At 40.2% G+C, this 21,930-nt stretch overlaps 1 protein-coding gene across 8 annotated transcripts in view; it reads right to left on the reverse strand.

The window, feature by feature from the left end:
- Positions 1-21,930, reverse strand: part of dlgap4b (discs, large (Drosophila) homolog-associated protein 4b) — a 143,029-nt gene that overhangs the window by 83,069 nt on the left and 38,030 nt on the right. For 6 of the 8 annotated variants that reach the window (XM_054783330.1, XM_054783327.1, XM_054783328.1 and 3 more), the window contains one exon: positions 6,586-6,639. The exons of 1 other annotated variant lie outside the window; for it this stretch is intronic. The gene's annotated coding sequence lies outside the window, so the exon portion shown is untranslated. Of the gene's footprint in view, positions 1-6,585; positions 6,640-13,160; positions 14,589-21,930 lie in introns of those variants that run through there. One more of the 8 variants, XM_054783323.1, reaches the window with a different exon arrangement.

Below are 21,930 nucleotides of genomic sequence, written 5' to 3' on the forward strand. Positions count from 1 at the left end.
TGTGAATAATGAGGAGACCAAGTGGGTGGTAAGTCGCTGTTATTGGACTACAATGCTGATGGGGACGTCATACAACCTCGTGTCAAAAAATACAAACTATCCCTTTAAAATGTCCATTTATACAGCATTTTTTAATATTGGCTTTCATTATCGGGGAAAAAAACCCATACCGATGTCTACCGACATATACCGATCTACATTTTTATGCAATATCGGGCTGACAAATCCATCACGCTCAGTGAATGCACTTGTGAGGTTGTTGAGTTCGTATCAAAAGTGTGTCAAGTGTTTTTTTCAAATTGTGATTTCTGATAGTATCTTATTTAGAGTCTAGGAAATAATTATGGTCATTATAGTGAAAGTACTGTACGGCATGCTCATGAAAATTAGGACTCAACTCTGTCTTAGCACATTTATCATGAGAAAAACACATAATTATGTGTCATTACAATTTTCTTAATCATTTCATCACTTTGTCCGAGCTCCCTTTGAGTGGACTTATAACATGAAGCAACGAATAAGAAGGCTATATGATTGCTGACTGCGATTTCTGTCAAAATGAGCTGCTTATATCTATTTGTCTTGTCCAACAGGCAAGGAAAGAAAGGCCCTGTGGACAACCCACTCAAGACTAAGCACCAGATGGTCTCGCAGGATGCGGAGCACAACACAGAGCTGTCCACTGCTATAAAGACAAGAAGGAAAGGAGAGATGATTCATCGATTTTAAGGGGAAAAGGAGAATGGGAGCGTGTCGGATTTGGAGAGAGAAGTATTTGCACCAGTGAGACATCATGCCGAGACGCGAAACAAAATTGAATGACTCGTAGATGCTTTTTCGTAGCACTTTTCTGCGCAACCTGCTGTCATTACATGTTGCACTCTGAGGAATTGCATTAGGGCTATCAAAATGACAGCAACTACAAATGTAGACCTAAATGGAAAAAAAAGAGATTTCTTCTAAGAGAGCACCACTATCACCACTAATCATGAGTGGGTTACCGTGCACCAAATGCATTTGACAGCTTGGTGCTGAGGTCATCTCTCAGCTAAATTTCACTGTGAAATACAACTCAGTGGTGCTAAAAATAACAGGGAAAGGCAGTCATATTGTGGGAATAACCATAAAAGTCTTTGACAGTGCGAGATAAGAGAGAGCTCATAAATAAATTACTTGAGAAGAATTAGAATTAGCTTCACACGATCTTTGTAATTATTCCACCGTAAAACCAGGTAGGAACATTTTTCTCTGGTCGCATGAGCGCTCGTTAACGTGAAGGGGGAAATGTGCAAGTTAGATGTTCGCAAAATGCAAACATAATAGTGCTTCAAAACAGTTAATTATTCACTTAATTATATGATGCCTAACTATGGTGAACATACTAAAATAGAAGCCACATCCACCATCATTTGGTTTCTAATCAGACGTTTCCAATAATGAGAAGAACAGAGGTGGGAGGGCACAATTAAATATCCTCTGTTCACTGAGTCATCATATTGTCAAAGAGCAGAAGCATAATTCATTACTCTGATGCATTGTGTTGTGTATTCTAGTTTGGGTTCCAGCTGCGGGCGATGTTGTTTGTGTGAAATGCTCAAATGAGTTACAAAGAGACATAATGTGCTTGGTTAAGTATCTACTGTAAAACTAATCCAGCTTTGGGTCCTCTGAGGATGTGCAGTTTTCCACTTGCTTAGCTTTGAAACGATGACATTAGTTGACAAAGAAAATGTGTTAGGTTTGGAAAATGTGTCAGAGAAATATAAACATCCAAGTCCAAATAAAGTCAACATAACTAGATGGCTCTCTACAATTTCGCAGCTTTACTCGATCACGGTTTTCAAAAATAAATCAATAAATCATGCTGTAGAATACTGCTTTATAATGGTCAACATACAGTATATGCATATTTAAGCAAATTTTATGAATTTGTTGCCTAAATTAAGCATTTTCAACCATAAAAATGGCTAAATTAAGTAAATTACATTATTAAGGCATTCTAAAGATGCATTCAAAGACTCTGCGAATTATATGTAGTATTCTACACGGGTCACTTGGTGTCAGTAAACGCATTGTAATGTTTGGTGAGACACACAACGCCAGATTGATCGCTGGAAGAAGAACAAGCTTTTGTTGCTGGTTTGAATTATCTCACAACAAGGACAATAATCATTTCAATAACTGATTAATCGGTCGATTATTTTTTCAATTAATCGATGAATTGGATTTTTTTTAACACATTTTTCCTCCTTTTTATTCAGAAATAGAAGATTCTGTGAAAATAATGTCAAATAATAAAAAATCTAAATGTTTGTCAAATAGCTTCAGTAAAACAATAAATGTACACAAAAATACAATCATGATCATTTTCTTAGTCAATTAATCTGAAGCTTGTTGTTTCAATTAATGGCGTAATCGGATATCTTGTTTTGGCAAAAACACAGATTATAGTTCTGTTTTCATGGATGACTAAGGGAATTTTAAAATATTCACATTTGAGAGGCTGAAATCAACGATATTTTGCATGTTTAATAAAAAGACGGTTAATCGATTACCAAAATAGTTGTCGATTAATTGGGTTATCAATTAACCATTGATTAACTGTTGCAGCTCTAATCCCTAACAAAAACATGACTGCTACTGCCGTAACCCTTGCCAAGTTAAAACTCAACTCCGAACCCCGGACGTCATTTCCTGTGCTCCCACCATTCAGCTCCCCTAAGGAACACATTTATAGCAACACACAAGCACGAGTTTTAGTTATGTCTTATTTAATCTTATTATATCTACTATACTGGGTAATACGAGTGTAAAGGTGACTGTAGTGGTGTTAGTTCATGTCTGGTGGGCTCTAATAATGTTAAAAAAACATATTTAGAAGGTTGTACACAGGTTTTCTATGCTCTCACGACGAAAATATTCCATTTATGAATAAGGAATCCTACTTTGCAGAAATTCACTTATCACGGTCAGGTATGGAACCATTTAAACGCAATAAACTAGGGATTACTGTAAACGTCTCGGATGAAAAAAGACAAGTAAAAGTGAGTTGTCGAGTGCCTTATTTGAGAATATGTAAATGCTGAGAATTCATGTTAATGTGCTTCAGCATTTTCACTCATCGTTTGTGTGTATTGCTATGATGTATTAACCAGGGTTACAGTCCTCGATTCATTTCTTGCTTTGACAGTGGTTCGCTCAGTATACACTACTACTCAAAAGTTTTAGAACACCCCAATTTTTTTAGTTATTTATTGAAATTCAAGTCGTTCAAGTCCAATGAATACTTTGAAATGGTACAAAGGTCAGTGGTGAAGTGCCAGCGGTTAACAAAAGGTAAGGTTACCCAGGACTGAAAAATAATGTGTATTTCAGAATTATACAAAAAAGCCTGTTTTGAGGACCACTAAATATGTCAACAATTAAAAGCTGTTCAGCAGAAATGGAGGTTGATCAAGCCTTGGAAGTTGGTGCAACTAATTCCTACAGGTTTTCCAAGTTTGGAGTACTTACTACCTCCTCTGTCTGCATAAAAACAGTGTTCGGAACATACTGTGGTACTATACCCTTGTGAACATCGGTTGAACAGCATTGTGCTGGAGAAAGTAATTTGTTTCTACAAACGTGGCAAGAAAAAGGGGAATTAACAATGGAAGAGAGACAGAGCATCTTAACACTTCAGAATAGGTAGGTAGGTTTTTCCTGAGAGTGTGTCAGTTTAAACCAGAAACTACAGCAAAAATATGTTAAAATGGCTTTTTTTTCCCATGACTACATGTGAGACAGCAGTTCAAAAAGCATCAACGGATTAACTCTGTGCCCTTTTTGTGGCTTTTTGCTGACATTTTCAAATCCAAAAGAAGCATCAGAGAACAACAAGAGAAGAGGTGGACTCACATCCAAGACACCAGCGTTTTTTTTTTTACTTTTTACTATTAACAATGCTTTTTTGTGTGGCCATTAACAATGTTAAAAACTTACAAGTGTGAGGTGCATCTGTGCCACAATCAGTTGAGAGTGTTTACAGTTTACAGTTGCGTTTTATATTGTTTTGGTACCGACAGTAGTTAATGTTTTATTACACTTGTATGACAATTAAGAATGTTACAGTGGTATCTAAAAACTCTATTATGACAGTTTGACGTTTTTTTTTCTATTGCAATTTACTTATTATGGGGGGAAAACATAATTTATTTATTTTATTTATTTTTATTTTCAAAATTGTATTTTGAATTAGGATATTTCCTGCACCCCAAATAGAACCAACTGTTTGTATCAAATATCAAAATAAATGTTTTACAACTGACCCCAAACTTGACAAACTATTTGTGTCGCATTCAGTGAACATGTGGTTTAAGTTGGAACGTGAAGGTAGCGACAGAAATAAAACAGCAGGAGCTTTAAAAGCTTTGGGAGGGATTTGTGTCCAATAAGCCATGCAGAGGATTAAAGCATGTTAATGCAATGCCAACACAAAGTGGACAAAGTGGACAGAAACACACACACACACACGTCAGCACAGTTTGGAGGGCAACGCATGTGAAACATAATAAAAGAAATACGCTACGTTACGATGAAGAATGAACCACATACCAAAGCAGACAGAACTAAAGACCTCCCCGGAAAACAAACTGTCAGCCTGCTGTTTGCAACAGTCAAAATATCACCACAGTGGCACATTTTATAATAGCTGGTTAGTAAGGTTACTTAAAGATGATAAGTAATGGTTCTTATGTTCCTTAGATAATAGTTAACTAAGCATTTAAGCTCTTAGTGGGAGCACTGTGACTGAGAGGTCATGTAATAAAAAGCCAATTAAGGTAACACAATGCTCCGTGCTGACCACATTCACTTAAAGACTGGAGAAAAAATGCAAGTCAGAATGTGTTTTGTACGGACTTATTTCCAATATGCACATCTCAGAGTGTATGATCATTGAAATAAGTCTGTGATGGCCTAATGCAGATAAAAAAACGGTGTGAGACAACAATTTAGATAAACTGTCTGCTATTTAACAAGATGGCACTTAGTTCCAATGTATTTTAACACAGTGAATTTTGTAGACATGTAATTGTTTTGCAATTGCAATGGCAATTGTACCAACCGATTTAGAGTCCAAACCAGATCTTATGGGATTACCTCACACAGGTAAGGCTACAAAATTTTTTTTCATTGTATTTGGCCACTATAACAGAATTTGCTGACTTTGTGGCGAATACTTTGAAGTCCCACGCATAGTACTGTGGATTTCCACGGTGAAACCAGCCGCCAAACAACAGAGAAGTCTATCCTATTGAACTAAATTGTCCTGAAGTAATTATTCCGATTGATGTTAGTTGCTCAGCTAACTTTTCACATACTATGTAGGTTTCTCAAAGATAAAGAGCCGAGGCAGCAGTGGGAAACAGCTATCAGATGTGCTATCAGATCCGAGCAAGTTTCATCAGTCCATGATCAAAGACCAGGTGGGCTACACACCAGTCAGACTAGATAGGACAGCTCTAGTCTGAGAGCTTGGTGCAAGATCCACTCAATTTATCCTCTAAAGGAGGAAGCAGGTCCAGACAGGTATCGCTGGTGGCTCTTCAGTGGTGTCAAATGACGACCGTTAGGATACAATGGAGTGGGGCCTTTGCCCACCAGTGATGTTGTTTGGGTGGTATCGCCTTCGTTAGCAACCCATTCAGATGCAATGATGCGTGTAAAACTATAATTGTAGAAATCTAAAAACGTTTTTTGTTGTAACATTTTCGGCTTTCTGGAAAGAATTCATTGGATTTACATTCTTTCTTATGGGAAACATTTATTTGGTTAGAGTATGTTTTGGTTTGAGTCGAACCTTCTGGAACAGGCTAATGACGCTAACCAAGGTTTCACTGTACTTTCATTTGATGACATTTTAAAAATTAAACAACTGGATTGAGAAACTACAAATGAAATGACATGCCAATGAATTGAAACCAAATGCTAGTTGCTGCCATGATGGCTCAAGCACACCCTTGTGCTTCCGGAGTGAGAATGTAAATCTGCTGTGAAATGATGAGCACTGAGGACAGAACACAGAGGACACTCATGATGTCGAACATTGCAAACTATGTTGTGCCAGCATTTACCCCTCTCCAGGCTACAATGTGCACGCCACGCTGCATAGCAAAAAATGCCCTTTCATCCATGCCACAAGTACTGAGCTTATATTGAATTCAAAATATTTATCATCAGATATGCTGACATTTTGTTTCCGATCAGTCCTTTTTGCCTCTGTACATAAAAGTCCTGAGAGATTTATTAGCCTGAACAAAGGACAAGTTGTGCCTGCCACAGCGTTTGTACATACTAGCATATTCAGTGTGGTGATGAGTCGAAAGCCTTTAGGTTCCATGCTAGTTCAATCTACACAAAACAAGGTCAAGATGAGCCTTCTCCCTGTGGTCAATGAGCTAATCCTCCTTACTGTATCTCATATCCTGCTCCAACGCTGAGCCGCCCACACTGTCATTTGCATGGTCCCATTCACAATGAAAAAGTGAAGAAAAGAATAATAATGTAGATTGGATATCACTTCCCAAAGGTGCAAACACACCATACCTTATTAGTCTGCTGCCCAGGTCAGAGAAGAGTTAGGTCAAAGAGGAATAAATCCTGCAACACACACAAAATAAAACATCTTTAGTAATCAAACTAAACACAATAGTGTGTACAACTACTGTATTCATCCATTCTCTACCGCTTTTGTACACAATTTGAATAAGGCTTTTTATAGCTTAGTCATTTTAATTTCCGCTCAATGTCCTATTGTGTTGGGGAAAAAAAAGCCATGTTTGATGTCATCTTAATTTGTACAAGTCAATTACCGACTTGAGATATGCCAGCTGTACATCAGCACTTTTAATTACATAACACGGATTGGAGTGTGCAATTTTCTTCTGAAGGTAGGTTGTAAGGCACTTTGTTAACCGGCAGCATTTTTTTTCACCACTTATATAACTTTTGATGTTACTAAGTGAAGTTAGATTGTCAAAGGAAGAAAAACAACAAAGGTCCTTTATCAGTGCCACCAAGGCTGGTAGGCTCTGTATTTTACAATTTATATGCATTAAAATCCACACTATTACGAAGTCACACTTAAAAAAAGATGTCACAACAACATTAAGAGAAGAAATGTACTGCATTTTACCATTTTATCGAAGTGTTTTGTTTGTTCAATATTCAAAATACTTCATTCAGCAATGTTCTTTTTGCAGTGCAGTGTATTGAGTGCAATGACTCCTACATTGGAAAGACCAAGAAACCCCTACACAAACGCATGGCATATAATAGGAGGGCAATTTCTTCGGGCCCAGTGTCAGCTGTTCCTTTGCGTCTCTACAAGACGAGCTAACAAACTGTTAGCGATGTCCAAATCCTGGATCGGGAGGACTGCTGGTTTGAAAGAGGTGTGAAAGGCCCTCTCTCAACAGAGGAGGTTTGTGCCGTCACTGTTCGTCTACTTTTAAGTGTCCCAACATCTCTCCCCAAGGTCGTCTCATTCCACTGGAAGTGTGGCCACTGACAAGCTGTTTTGACACCAGACAGGCGAACAATCTATTGTTATGCAGGACGGTCATTCACCAGCCACGCCCAGCAACAACCACAACAACAACCCTATTGTGACCAAGAGACACACCCACCACAGACATACAGTACAGTAAATAGGGAGACTCCACACTTAAACATGTTGAATTGAAGATGCCTTTTGGACAAAAGGTGAAACATTTTCAATAAAGAAGTGTCCAGTTGCCTTGACTCCCCAAGTCGATATTAATATCAACAGTCTCTTTTTATATGAGAGTGTCTTCAACACATCAAATGAAACAAGCAAAACCCCTGGGACCCCGCTGCAGCCTAAAGTGTAATTGGTTGCCTGCTGCCGCAATTGAAAGTGTGTGTTATCAAGAGAGTGAAGCAATAATGAGGCTTAATATACTAGAGCAGTATTGTACCGTCAGTGTAATCAACAAGACCAAAATCAACATTGCATTGAGACAAATTTTCACAGCTCAATTCAGATAAATTATACAGCACAGGTTTACTGCTAGGTTCATTCAACTGTCTAATGTCTATTTTGCCTCTTAATGCATTCTAAAAACCTAAAATCTACTGCTGTCGAATGACTGCGCTAGGATATAGGAGTATAAATCAATTTGATCAAGCTTTCAGCACTGCAAAGAAGCAATTTTGTTTCCTTGTACTTGCAGAGAAGCAACGAATGCCCCTTCCAAAAGGGAGTTTGGAGTCTCCATTGTGCATTAACAGCTTTGTGTTGCACGATTTCAACAAACACCGCAAGAAATGTTGATCCGTGCGCTAACAGAACATGAGTGGTGAGCAAACGGTCATAGTCCTAATATACATTCACTTGAGTTGCAATCAGTATCAGAACATCATCCATCCATCCATTTTCTATGCCGCTTATCCTCATTAGGGTCGCGGGTATGCTGGAGCCTATCCCAGCAGACTTCGGGCGACAGGCGGGGTACACTCTGGACTGGTCGCCAGCCAATCGCAGGGCACATATAGACAAACAACCATTCACACTCACATTCATACCTATGGACAACAATTAACCGAACCAGAGTACCCGGAGAAAACCCACGCACGCACGGAGACACGCAAACTCCACACAGAAATGCCCAACGGATGATTGCCAACGAAGATTAGAACCCAGGTTTTCCCGATCTCTTGACTGTGACTGTGTGGCCAAAATGCTAACCACAAGACCACCGTGCGGCCATCAGAACATCATGTTTTGCGTATTTTGTTGGCATGAACAGTAACGGTAGCCGTGACAAAGTGAGATGTTTGGCTGCTCTACAATATATGTAGAATGAATATGATGTCCTAAGGTACTTTCAGATGTGTAGTCAATCAACACAAGACACTTAAACAGAAAGACCTTGACAATTCACTCAGCCGGTGTGGTGCAAAGCCAAGGCTCAGTGCTGTCAATACCGCATTGATCCTTGAAAGGGCAATGTTTTTGTGTTCTGAAATTCACTTCATGACAGTCTTTTTTTGGGACTGTTTGAACTGGAACCCAGGGGAGCTGCTCCAGACAAGAAATGAAATTTAAAATAAGATTTCCTTCTTTTTCATCATTATTGGTTACGGGTACCGCTGGGCTCGCATCAATATTGTTGTTTGCCTGTTTATTCACAGTCATCCCATAGTCACCGCTGACAGCTGTTATTTTTGTAAAAAGACAGAATGTAAACAGAATTCTACATGGGAATTGCATAAACATTATTCTTATTGTGGTAGTGCTAATTATCAGGGGCCTAAGTAACACAGGAAGTTAAACACTAACATTTGTATGAGCCTACTCTCTCTCCCTGGCTGATTTCTCCTATTTTTTAAAAATATATTGCCCCTATTTTACTGCCTACAGTATTCGCCGTAGTTTGTGTGGTGCTGTAAAGTTGGGGACATTTATTTTTCCCATTTTCCCAGGAAATGTAAACTTTTTAAAACCTACTACAAGCGTGCAGCTTTACAAGTGCTTGAAAATCATTACCTCTGGCATATATTCTTGTGCTGCCATGTGACATATTTCCCTGCCTTATTGCATGGTCTGACCAATTTGTCATCATTGGCTGGCTTTTTAGTCACTGTTCATGCAATCATTGGACAGTTTTACATATCAATTGCTATAGCAGCATTGGTCGTAATATCACACAGTGGTCATTAGCACACGCTTGTGTTGCACCCCATTCTGCAGCAGATTTAGATCAAAAGGCTACAGTTTCCTCACTGACTCGCGAGCAGCACAGTATTTAAAGAATTAGTAGTAGTTCTGAAGTAAAGGAGACGTCACGACTGCGATTGGCTGGCGACCTGTCCAGGGTGTACCCCGCCTCTCGCCCAAAGTCAGCTGGGATAGGCTCCACCATAGCCCCGCGACCCTAGTGAGGATGAGCGCCATAGAAAATAGATTGATGGAGGAGATGTCACGAGATTAGAATTTAGCCATAAATTAGCCGCACCTTTGTATAACCATCAGGGTTCAAAGTTTAAGAAAAAAGCAGCGGCTTATACACTGGAATTACGAAGAAATCATAGATGTTCATAATTCCTAGCTGGTTACTCTCTACTGTAACGTGGTTCAAGAAAGATTCATGTTAAAGTGTACTAAGCACTTATTCTTCCGTTTTCACAGCTTTACATTTAAGATAGCTTTGTGGTTAGCATGGCTTCTCTGGCTAACTTAGCAATTCTTCGTCCTCCTCCAGGGATGATGATACTTGTTAGGAATTTAGTTTTTATTTGCCATCTTGCAGGCGAGGATTAGTAACATAAAAGAGTGGCTCTGCACTCTGGAAGAACATAGTTTAGCAGTGATAGCTACATTGCGCTCCATTACATTTTGTAGCCAGCTAACAGATAGCCAGTGGGGATTCCGGCTGGATCGGATTTCTCCGCAGTTGGCATCGGCAAATTTCGTATCGGCACTCGATATCGATACTGGATCGGCTCCATCCCTAATTTTAACAGCAACATCATGCTAGGTTCGCCTATTTGCTGAAGACAGGCCACGTAATAAAACTGTAAAAAAAAAAAAATACTACTATTTAAAAAAAGAATAAAAATGGATTGATGGCAGAGCTCTAGGATTTATTTTAGGAGGTGTAGCGAAGCCTGCTTTTTCTTTTTCGTATTTTTTTATTTTTTTTTTACAAATCTGAAATGGTGGGACGGGGCGGGTTCATCTAACAAGGGGTGGGTCGGAGGCCGTATCATGTTCACAAGGAAGAACGCTTTTCATTCATGACGTCATGAAAACCTGGAACTTCAAAACTGACTGTTTACACGCCTCTTCTCTCGTAGGAGGTGCAAGGGAAACAAGGGAGGGGGATTTTGGTGGTGGTTTGGTTGTCTCGGGACACATAGACTGTTATAATATAATTAAAAAGTATATTTTGCATAATAGGGAACCTTTACTCCATGTATAAATGCCATACAGCTAGAGTGAATACTGCACTATACGCTCCAACACAGCAATCATATCCACCTCATATCCACCCAAAGGAAGTCGTGTCACCATAATCCATTTAGGATGTATAGGATTTAACCCATTATCTTGCTTTTTCTATCCTTTCAGTAATGGAGTGCTGGAGAGCTTGGTGAGGCTTCCACTCAGAACATGCAAGCACCTAATATGATATAAAAGGACACTGTCTTTGGAAAGCACTGAAGATTCTCTGGTTTAGTCCTAGAGGACATAACCCCCGGCTCAGACATCACATAGCATCCTCTTATTCTGTCAGTGGTAAGAGACTGTAATTGCACATCCTTATCTTGTACAGATATCTTCCTGGTCATCATTCCGGGCAGCTGACGCTGACTCTAGAGGAATACTGCCAGACACTTGGTTTAGTTCAGCTTTGCTATCTGTGCCACTTTTCGCCGCTCTACTTCTTGCTCCACTTTTTGCCTCCTAAAAGTTTTTGCTGCGGCACACTTATCACAACATTACATTGTATTTACACAAATGTGGCCCTGAATTTACTGTTCACAAGACCTCTTGCTTCGTTCCTGTTTTGTATACAAAACCATAAAACGTTTCTGGAGTTTTTTGGAGGTGCGTTTTTTGGAGGTGGCGTTGTAGGCGGCATAGGTGGATCCCATTACGTGCAGTAAAAGAGACACCTCGAACTGTCTCTTTTTATCTCTTTTTATATCATTTGAACACAGACAAAAGAGAAAGACATACAGTATGTGTTCATGTCTCACATAAGGATTTTGGACAATGGGCAAAATTCCATAAAAAGTATTTTCCTTTAAAGCAGGGGTGTCAAACGCGTGCCCTGGAGGGCCGAGACGCTGCAGGTTTTCTCTCCAACCAGTTTCTTCAGCAGGTGATTTAATTGATGAGCTCCTTCCCTCAAACTGAAGGTGTTGATCATTAAAATCACCTGCTTTAGTGACTGGCTGGAAAGAAAACCTGCAGTGTCTCGGCCCTCCATGGCACGAGTTTGACACCCCTGCTTTAAAGGGACTGCATGCAGCGGGTTCCTCCAGCTGGCGCCAACATTCAAATGTACTGCCAGTATTACACACTGCCTTTAATGCTTTGAGTATGTATGCTGTGCCGACGTAACACAAGCATGTGCAAATGCTAATTCTAGCAGTTTGGCAAAGTTTAGCTACTAACGTAAGGTATGACTCCGAATTGTTGGTCGGTTCTCTAACACTGCTTTTGTGTATGCAAGCGCTACGGACGTGTACGTGTATACATGCATGTACAACAGTGAGTGACAGCCATGAACGCCGGTTATTTTATTCGGGCGGAAAGAAAATGTACGTTTTTTATGCAGTTTAATTCGTAATTGTGAAAAATATGCTTTTTTTTTGTACAATCTTTTTTTTTAAACCACTACTGGCAACACATAAGAACGATGTTGTTGTTGGTGTTATATTTTGTGTTTGAAAAAATTTTATTTGGAGCGAGTTGCATACCAGGGTGTACCCCGCCTGTCGCCCGAAGTCAGCTGGTATAGGCTCCAGCATGCCCCCGCGACCCTAAAGAGGAGAAGCGGTATAGAAAATGGATGGATGGATGGCTGGAGTTGCCTACCGTCCCGTTAATTATGGCCTTTTAATAAGCTATTCAAATTGTTCTTTTTTCATGGCGGAATGATTAACAGACATCTTTAATAACTTTTAAAAACAAGAATAGGGTGCACAAGTTTGATTTTGTAGTTTAAAATGAAAATTCTACTTAGAGGCTCATACATACAAATATATTGATCGTATTGCTGAATGTTCATTTGACAAAGCCATTAACATCGTCTTAGTGATCATGATTGACTGCAGCTGGGAGTTTCAAAAGGAAAAAGAACAGTTCAAAGAAATCATGAAAAGTCCCAAAGTGTTATAATTACAGTATATGACATTCATGCAAATGATGTGGATGAAATTTTTATTTTGCCCTCAGCCCTCTTTGTCATGGTGTCGTCCCCGATGATCCCTGATTGTGAGGACGGTTGCAGTCGCAGCAACAGTTTGTCAGCGCAGCTCTACCTCAGTGAGTGTTTCTGCCAAATATGCATATTTACATTTTACCATTCCCACAAACCCTGCTGCGATAAATCCACACGTAAAACACCCAGCCATCTTTTACTTACCCACTATGGTGCTTCCTTCATTGTCGTTTTCTGTTGACTTTTCTCCATCATATCCAGCCTCCCATTTCAGTGTGTCCAGTCAATAACTGTCCTTCCCTCCCTCGTAACTGTCTGTACACAGCTTGTCTTCCTCCCGCAAGGCCTCTCCATCAGCACCTCCCCCTGGGTTCTGAGTGGGCCGTGTTCCTCCCCCCAGGAGTCGGAGCGCTAAAATATTGATGTGGCGCAAAGAAGGCGACCCCCATCAGACTGTGGGGGGGCGGGGTGATGCTGGCCAGGACCGCAGCCAGGAGGAGTTGAAAGTGTCTGAACTTAAGTGAGAAGGATGGATTTAGTTTGGCTTGGCAGACACAAGTGAAATGATGTAGTGTGACGGCGTGCGGAAGCTTCACATGTACTGGACATTTAGCTTTTCTTCATCCGAATAGCAGCCAGTGCTGTTTATTATACACCCCTCCCCCGCGCCTTGCTCTCCTTCTTCTGCTTTCTATGCTCCTCTTTCATCTCGTTTGGCATCAGTTTTCCTCGTATCCAAGCACGCGCACACACACACACACACACACAAACACAAACACAAACACAAACACACATCTTCTTTTCCTTCTCCCTGTCTCTTGAAATGGAACTACCTAAGTGCGAGGGATGTTACTAATTCCACTGGGTGACTTTTAGTACTCTTTGGAAGGTGACCTTGCTAAAGAGAACTGTATAAATTGCCATGGAGACATAAATCCAGCTCAGGGATACTCTTGGAGAAACAGTGAAGGCTGGGGGAAGGGCGCACAGCAAAATAAAAAAGGCGAGACACGACTGCTTGCTTTGGTTAAGGTTAATCTCTACACCAGGGGTCGCCAACCCTTCAATAGTGAGCTACTAGTTGATCTTTGGGACTTTGACGGTCAATCGCGAGAACATTTAAAAAAAAAAAGTATTATCACTTTGACGGTCAATCGCGAGAACATTTAAAAAAAAAAAGGATTATCACATCACGGCCCTCACCTCCCGGAGAGCGAACAACAGGCACGCATTTTGTGCACTGAACACGCCCGTACGCCTCACCGCTATCCTGGCAGCAAACCCGCAAGCCCCAGCAAGGAGCCCAGTCCCCAAAACCCGGCCGGAGGTACACTAGTACACAGGCTTGCCTCATACACCGACTCGAGAGGAAGGGAGTGACAGAGCGCATGCAGCGATGTGCCTGCGCACAGAGCAGTAATTATTGCACATTGATAAGGAACAGTAATTATTGCACGTTAATAAGACTCAAAATCTGCCTTTTCTACCTCAAATTTAAGCCACAAATATGACTCCGTAGACCTGCACCTCCAAAAAAATCAGCCCCTCTCTGTCCTCAATCTGCATCGCTCGCTCACTACACAAAGCCAACAAGCCAGATAGTTGTGGTTTGCTCATGAAGCCGACGTCACAAGTCCAACCCTGACCAAGAGCCACAAAAGCAGGGGTGTGGGGATGCCCAAAGTGGAGATGCCCAAAGTGCGACTCAGGGGCCATCTGAGGCCCGTGGCTCATTTGTTATTGCATCACTGCAGAAACAAAATGAAATTTAAAAAACTGCAAAAATGATAATGAAACCAACAACCAATAATAACACAAAGCACATATTATATATATACTTTTTTTGGCATATATATATATATATACACAGTATATATATATATATATATATATATATCCCACTGGGGGGGGTAAATCTTCCGGTTTCCTCCCACATTCCCAAAAAATTGTCCATAGGTATGAATGTGAGTGTGAATGGTTATTTGTCTATATGTGCCCGTCGATTGGCTGGCGAACAGTCCAGGATGTACCCCACCCAAGGTCAGCTGGGATAGGCTGCGGCATACCCCCACGACCCTAATGAGGATTAAGCGGCATAGAAAATGAATGAATGAATGAATGAATCCAGACACTCTTATTCATCAGTTAATTTATCAATCAGGAGTTGGGCTTCACCCCGGAATCTTAATTGTATATCTTACAATTGTGTGTTCCAACTTTGGAAAAGGCATCTTTTACACTGGCGTTACCCAATATAGTAGGCATAACGACAGAAAATAAGACATAACACAAACTCACGTTAGCAGAGAGATCCTTGTTGTTTTTTTCTAGACAGCGTACTTCCTGGGGTGGCTAATGTCTCATCAAAGTAGTGACTAGTGTAGAATACGACATCTCACGTCTTTAAATGCATCTTGTGAATGCCATGTTCATTTCGCCATATTTATGCATGAAAATGCTTAATATAGGCCAATGATAAGTCAAATGTGCTAAAAAAAAATGCATATTTGTTTGCTAATACTAGGCCGTCAGCCATGAAACTGCGATAATTTATTAATTTGTCTATTTTGAAAAACCGTGATATAGTGAAGATGCGAAACTCGAACCGTGAAGTGGCGAGGGACAACGATAATAATAATAACGAATTGGATTTATACAGCGCTTTTCTAAACACCAAAGCGTGCACACACACTGGTGCAATAGCAATATTTATCGCTTTTCTATACTAAACAATTAGAATTATTCATTGTGCAGTGACGTGTGCTTGAAGACAGATGACTGAGCGACAGGTCTTATTTTGTATTTGTTTGTAGTTTCCGCATGTAGTAGACAGAAATAACAACACTCTAGTTATATTTATATTGCCAAAACCCTGAGGGATATAACTTAAAAAAAGGCCAATGCTAATGCTAATCCCCTGGCATTTTACATGATGCATACAAACCCCAGGCGTATCTTGTCTTTGTACTACTAAGCGTGTGATCTCCTTTTTCTAATGTATCTGTACATATCTATAATATGATTGATAAAAAAAAATGCAATGATTAATGTGGAAACAAACCAAACAAGAAACCAAATATTGCATTTTGCACGCTCAATGAAACAACAGAATCTTGTCGTTGGGGTGGATGACTCTCCAGATACGCAGAAGAAATGTTCCTTCACAAGCAAATTTTTCTGGCTTTCAGCCACGGAGGGAAGATGCAATCAGGCCTGCAATGCGTCACTCACGCAGCCCTAGGCAGAGATAATCACAGCTGCCTGTCAAAATTAGGGCCATGCAAGTTTCTGCGGGCACCGATTCAAAATGTATGTAGATGTGTAACATTTCAGCATAAATACAAATCTTTGTCGGCCCTCTTAGAGCAGTGAGCCCTGCTGCTTGTGTCCTCTAAATGCCACCATGAGGAGAGAGCATCTGGATGTTAACCGCTGTAGTATATCATTTACACTCAATTGGACCACACTTGTTATTGAAAACCAGATGGTACAGGAAAAAACAACTTTCTACTTTTGATTCACAACAAAACTTACCATTAATACATCCAAATACACTATTTTGCCATCTGTTTTAACACTAGGGTGCACATCCCTTTAAAATATACGGTAAACAGACAAGCCTTCGTATTTATTCAATTATAATTACTGGCTCTTTATGTCGGTACAATCGGCTCCAATGTGAGTTTTTTTTCAATCAAGTCATAACAGATCCTGTCATTAAAATGCTGACATGGTTGAGCCGTTGAGCAGGGTAAAAGGTAGAAACATGCTAATTAGCTTTTTCGCTGCAGGAAACTCCTCAGACCACACGGCTGGCACACAGCTGCATGCGACAGACAACGCTGGTGCCGCCATATAAATTGTGCTGCGACTTGCGTAGTTTTTGAGCCGTTTATACGCCTGGTGCGCTCGATTCAAAAACTGGTAATTTGCATGCATTACATAAGCAGTCCTCTTGTTCAATTTTATGTGCATAGTAAATGTCTAGAGTAAATTCATACCCTCAGCGTGAGACAGTTCATAATTAAATAGCACGAAACGGAAGTGTTTTTCGCAGGAAGATAAAAACATGAACAAATGATATTAAGTCTCCATAATAAATGCTTGAGGTGACTTCTAATAATAACTCTAATAATGCTTCACATTATTAGAAAGTGTTCAAAGTCATCCTGTCGGCAACTAAGCTACATATAGCAATGAATACTGGCAAACATCCCGTTTATTCCACTGATCTGACGCAATCTGACACTAACATGGTACGTCACTTCATAATGACTCTTCCTCATGAGCTGAATGGAGTTGACTCACAGGCCGAGAGCCGCACTTGTCGACTTTTGCAATGAGATGAATGAGCCTCAGTGTGACCTCTCTGTGACCTGAAGGCGCTGGCTACTGGGGCCACAGCTGATACGCAGCATTAGGACATCACGCGGAGGAAAGATTACTGCCTCATTAGAGAAATGGGTATTTAAAGCACTACCTGTCCAACTACTTTCCACTTGCAAAATAATGATATGGTTGACATTTTAAAAATGACCAAAGAGGATAATGTCTTAAAAAGGAGTGCTAATGCCACTTTTTCAATGCATGGTAGCTACTCTGACTTTCTACTTTTCCAGGTTTTATTTTTAGTACCTGCTCATCATTTTGTCATTACTGTGTCATTTTACTTTGATAGCATCCACTGCTAGAAATGCCAGTCACACGTGCTAATATTAGGTTACCCTTTTGCTGTGCCTTAGTTCTGGATGCTGCAGTATTATACTTCACAGAAGAGTCGGGTATCGTTTACATATCATCCAATACCGGTGCCCAGTCGCCACTTTTGAAACGGTGCCAATACTTATGTTTCCGGGTTTACAAAAAAGTAAAACCCATTTTGTCCAAAAACAATGCCTTTTTATTTTTACTGAATGTTGTGACATCTAAGTTGAACAGAATAGTGGAACCTTGGTTAGCATCATTAATTTGTTCCAGAAGTTCCAGCTCAGACCAAAACGGGCACTAACCGAGTGTTAGTGTCAGTTTTTCCTGTAAGAAATAAAGAAAATGTAAACACAATACATGTTTTATAGTTCTGCAATTATAGCTATGCATGCATAAAACAATTTGAAATGCATATAAATACACATAAATGATGAATGAAAGGGATAAATTAACATTTACCTTTGCTGAAGATGTGATTTGTGACGTGACGGTTTCTAAAGACACGATGTGGCGGCGAGGTCAAACACGGACACCACCTTCTTGTTTTGCCGTGGGTTAGTTCTTGAATTCAATCGTTTGTCAATAACCCAAAATGGAGCCAAAGAAAGTTGCCACCATTTGATAAAGAAGGTGAGAAACACTACTGAATTCAAGAAATAACTCGTGACAAAACACGAAGGTGGTGTCTGTGTTAATTTCGCTGCCACATTATGTGTTTGGGAGCAACTCACATCTTCACTGAAGGTAAACGTAACCTTAAACATAACATGTTCATTTATCCCTTTCATGCATCATTTATATGCATGTAGAACTAACTATAAAAATGTGTTTAGTGTTAACATTTTTGAGAGTCAACCTCTGATGACATCACAGACGGGCGACTAGTTAATAGGATGCTAACAAGACATTTGACGTTAAAACTAAGAACACAGTTGGACTTGCACTGTATTAACAACACGACAAGACGCGAGTCATATTCTATGCTAACCAGAAAATGTGCGCAAACCGAGGCAAAATTAATCTCAATGATATGTGTATCGTGGGAATTTGGTACGCCTCTGTAACGAACCGAAGGTTCCATATCGAAAATCCCCATTACGAATACCTGTACTGTTACACCTCTAGCGGCGACAGTAACTTTGTCTGAAACAACTTTGGCATTTCAGAGTCCCGGTTGCTCCAGACAAAAAGGAAATTGAAACTAGTTGTTGAAGAGCTGCTGGTTGGCTTCCTGACTACTGACAAGGTGCCCTTGCAAATGATCAAACACTTCCAACCTCAGCACCTGTGGTCACTGTTTGAGCTCCCCTTCACTCTGATACTGTATCTCTCCCTGCATTCCTGCATGTATGGTGCCTTCTGCTGTGTCGTGTGCAACACAATATACAGTACAGCGGATCCCCGCACCTTCGCCATTCAGCAATCACGGCTCGGCAATTTTTTTTTTTTTTATAAACCGTTTTTCTCGCAGACAAAACATCTCACTCACCCTAAATTGGGAATAATTTAGAAATACTTAATACAAGCGAAATGTACAGCATACATGAGGATAGTCTTTGTACTTCACTGATAATGTCTTTTTGTCGAGCGTTGAATTTCGCACTTTGTTCAGCAATCCTTGAATGCGCCATTGATGTGAGACGCAAAAGTGAAACTAATATTCTACACTTTGACCCCGATTCCATTTGATTAGCTTACATTATCATTCATTAGTGGCGAGTACCTATACAAGTAAGGATGTGAGGCACATTGACAAGAGACGGGGCAGGGTTCTGGAGCTGAATTTTTGATGTGTTGTTGATTCGAAATCGGAGAACATCAACATCAAGCTATTAGGAGGAGTAGAGGGAGCGAGGCGTGTGTCAAAAATAGGCATTTTTTAATCTAAATTACTTGCAAATTTTTACAATTTACTGGTGATCCCGCAAAAAGCTACTGTGTAAACAGTATACAGAGTTTAAAGTCAATTTCTCCTTATGGGATAATAAATAGTATAATAAAGATGTACATTTAATGTATTTTTTGGAAAAGCTGCAGGATTTTCAGTCCTGCTACTCACGCTCAACTTGGGTTCTGACTCCACTTGTGACGGTGTTTGTTGTTTGTGCACAAGAGCAAAGCATTGTCATATTCTCTACCGAAGACAACGTGGAACACGTAGGCAGACTACCCACTTATTCCACAGCCATGCATTTCAAATGTGAATGTTGCCCATTGTCTTATTTTCATGTAGTACAGTCTGCAGCAGGATATTCTGCTTCAAAAGCTTGACAAAATGCCTTCCTGAATAATTGTTTCCATATTTGCCAAGAGTAATGACTTTTTGTCTTTATTGCGGCATTTTTTATTTTTGTCCAAAATACCCTAAAGTGCCTGTGTGATTTCTCTTTCTAACTGCCGCTCAGAGATATGGACAGCACTTCCCAAAGGACTGTGATTTGCACAATAAATATTTATCCATCCTCTGTAAATATAACTAGAGAAGCACTCGGAGAGCGGCGACCTCCGGCAAGCGCCATAGTTCCCCCCATATTGTGATTCGCACCAAAATAATTATCTTACATTCTTCGGATCACTCTTTGATATTTTATAGAACTTGTTGGAAACTTGTCCTGTACTTTTTTCCCCAAGTGCTCTGGCCATTTTTTGTGGTGTTATATGCACCAATGCCGAAAATGGTCCTATCTCGCAATGTTAAAGAATCCAGGCGGTGATCCGGATCACCCCCGAAATTGAATCAGGTCTTCCATATCCCATTTCCGACAATTCCTGAACATTTCATCCAGATCTATTCAGAACTTTTCAAGTTATTTTGAACACACATAAACAAACAAACAGATAAACGCCATAAGCTGCACTTGCACAAAATCTTCTGCTCTACACAGAAGAAACATTAACTTATTGCTAACTTATTACCCACTCTACATACACTTGACAAATGAAACTAGTTTACTAGGTCACGTGTAAAAATATATAGGGTTTGCAGGGTTATAGAAGCAATTTGAATGCATGTGTACTCACTGACTTCTTTATACATTCATATCAAGTGAGTTGCATTTAAAGAATGCATTGCTTGCTCCAACAAGTGTAGTGCATCGGTGCTTTAACTAAAGTCAGCTGTTATCGCACAGCAACCCCTGGAGGATTAACCGCCAATCCCTCTTAAATCTGCCTTCCTCATAAAAACCGTGACACAAGCTCTTGCAGGGATACTGTTGGTTGCAGGACAAACATTTACAATAATACCAACGGGCACTGTCAGGGCCTCATCATCACTATCAACTATCAGCGGCGTAACTCCACTAGCTAGCTCTCTACCCAAGGGTTCAAATGTCAGACTGTCACAGCAATTTGCTTAATCCTGTTGCAGAAATCCCGCTGGAAGCTGGGATGATTTAAGCGTCTCTTTTGTTGTTACGGAATTTGCTTTTCTTTGTTACTTTTTTCCCCAGTATATGTGAAATATCATGTTCAAATCAATATTTTCAAGTGTTGCAGAAGGTATCTAATAATAATAATAATAATTATAATAATAATAATAATAATACATCCATCCACTCATCCATTTTCTATGCCACTTATCCTAGCAGGGGTATGCTGGAGCCTATCCCAGCTGACTTTGGGTGAGAGGCAGGGTACACCATGGATTGGTCACAATAATAATAATAATAATAACAACACAACAATCTCATGGAATTTTTCACAAAATTGGCCTAACTATCGTAGTTGTGGGGATAAAAAGAATGAAGCCCGACAAAAATAGACAGGAGCTGACCTCATAGCACTTTGCCGATAGATGATCATTTGATCATTTGTGCACATCGGCAAAATGAGTATGCTGCAAACGTGCGGCAGTTTCACAGCTGAAGCAACAAAATCCTGCTTTGTTTAATGGAGAAACAAAACATTCTTTCTCATCATCCATTGGTCTCCTCTCCTCCTCTCCTGTCCTCCGCCACTCCCATTCGGTCTGACAGCAGTGCAGGCAATGAGGTCGGCATTTGGCCTATTTTTAAAGCATGAGGAAACGCGGGACCTAGATTTGCTCTGTCACTTTAGAACATCAAGGACTGTCCTAAATCACATATAGGTGACTTTCCAAAACCATCTAGCGGGAAAGCACATAAAGTACTTGGCTGAGGGGATCACAGGGAGTGCTACTTTCTTTCTGTACTTTGGATAAGGTCAAGTGGGGTTTTGTATTAAATATGCAAGGGACATTGGGACATGTGGCCAATGAACGAGCCAGAATAAGTGCAGACCACAA

The sequence above is a fragment of the Dunckerocampus dactyliophorus genome, chromosome 8 (assembly GCF_027744805.1).
Source record: "Dunckerocampus dactyliophorus isolate RoL2022-P2 chromosome 8, RoL_Ddac_1.1, whole genome shotgun sequence".
Lineage (NCBI taxonomy): Eukaryota > Metazoa > Chordata > Actinopteri > Syngnathiformes > Syngnathidae > Dunckerocampus > Dunckerocampus dactyliophorus.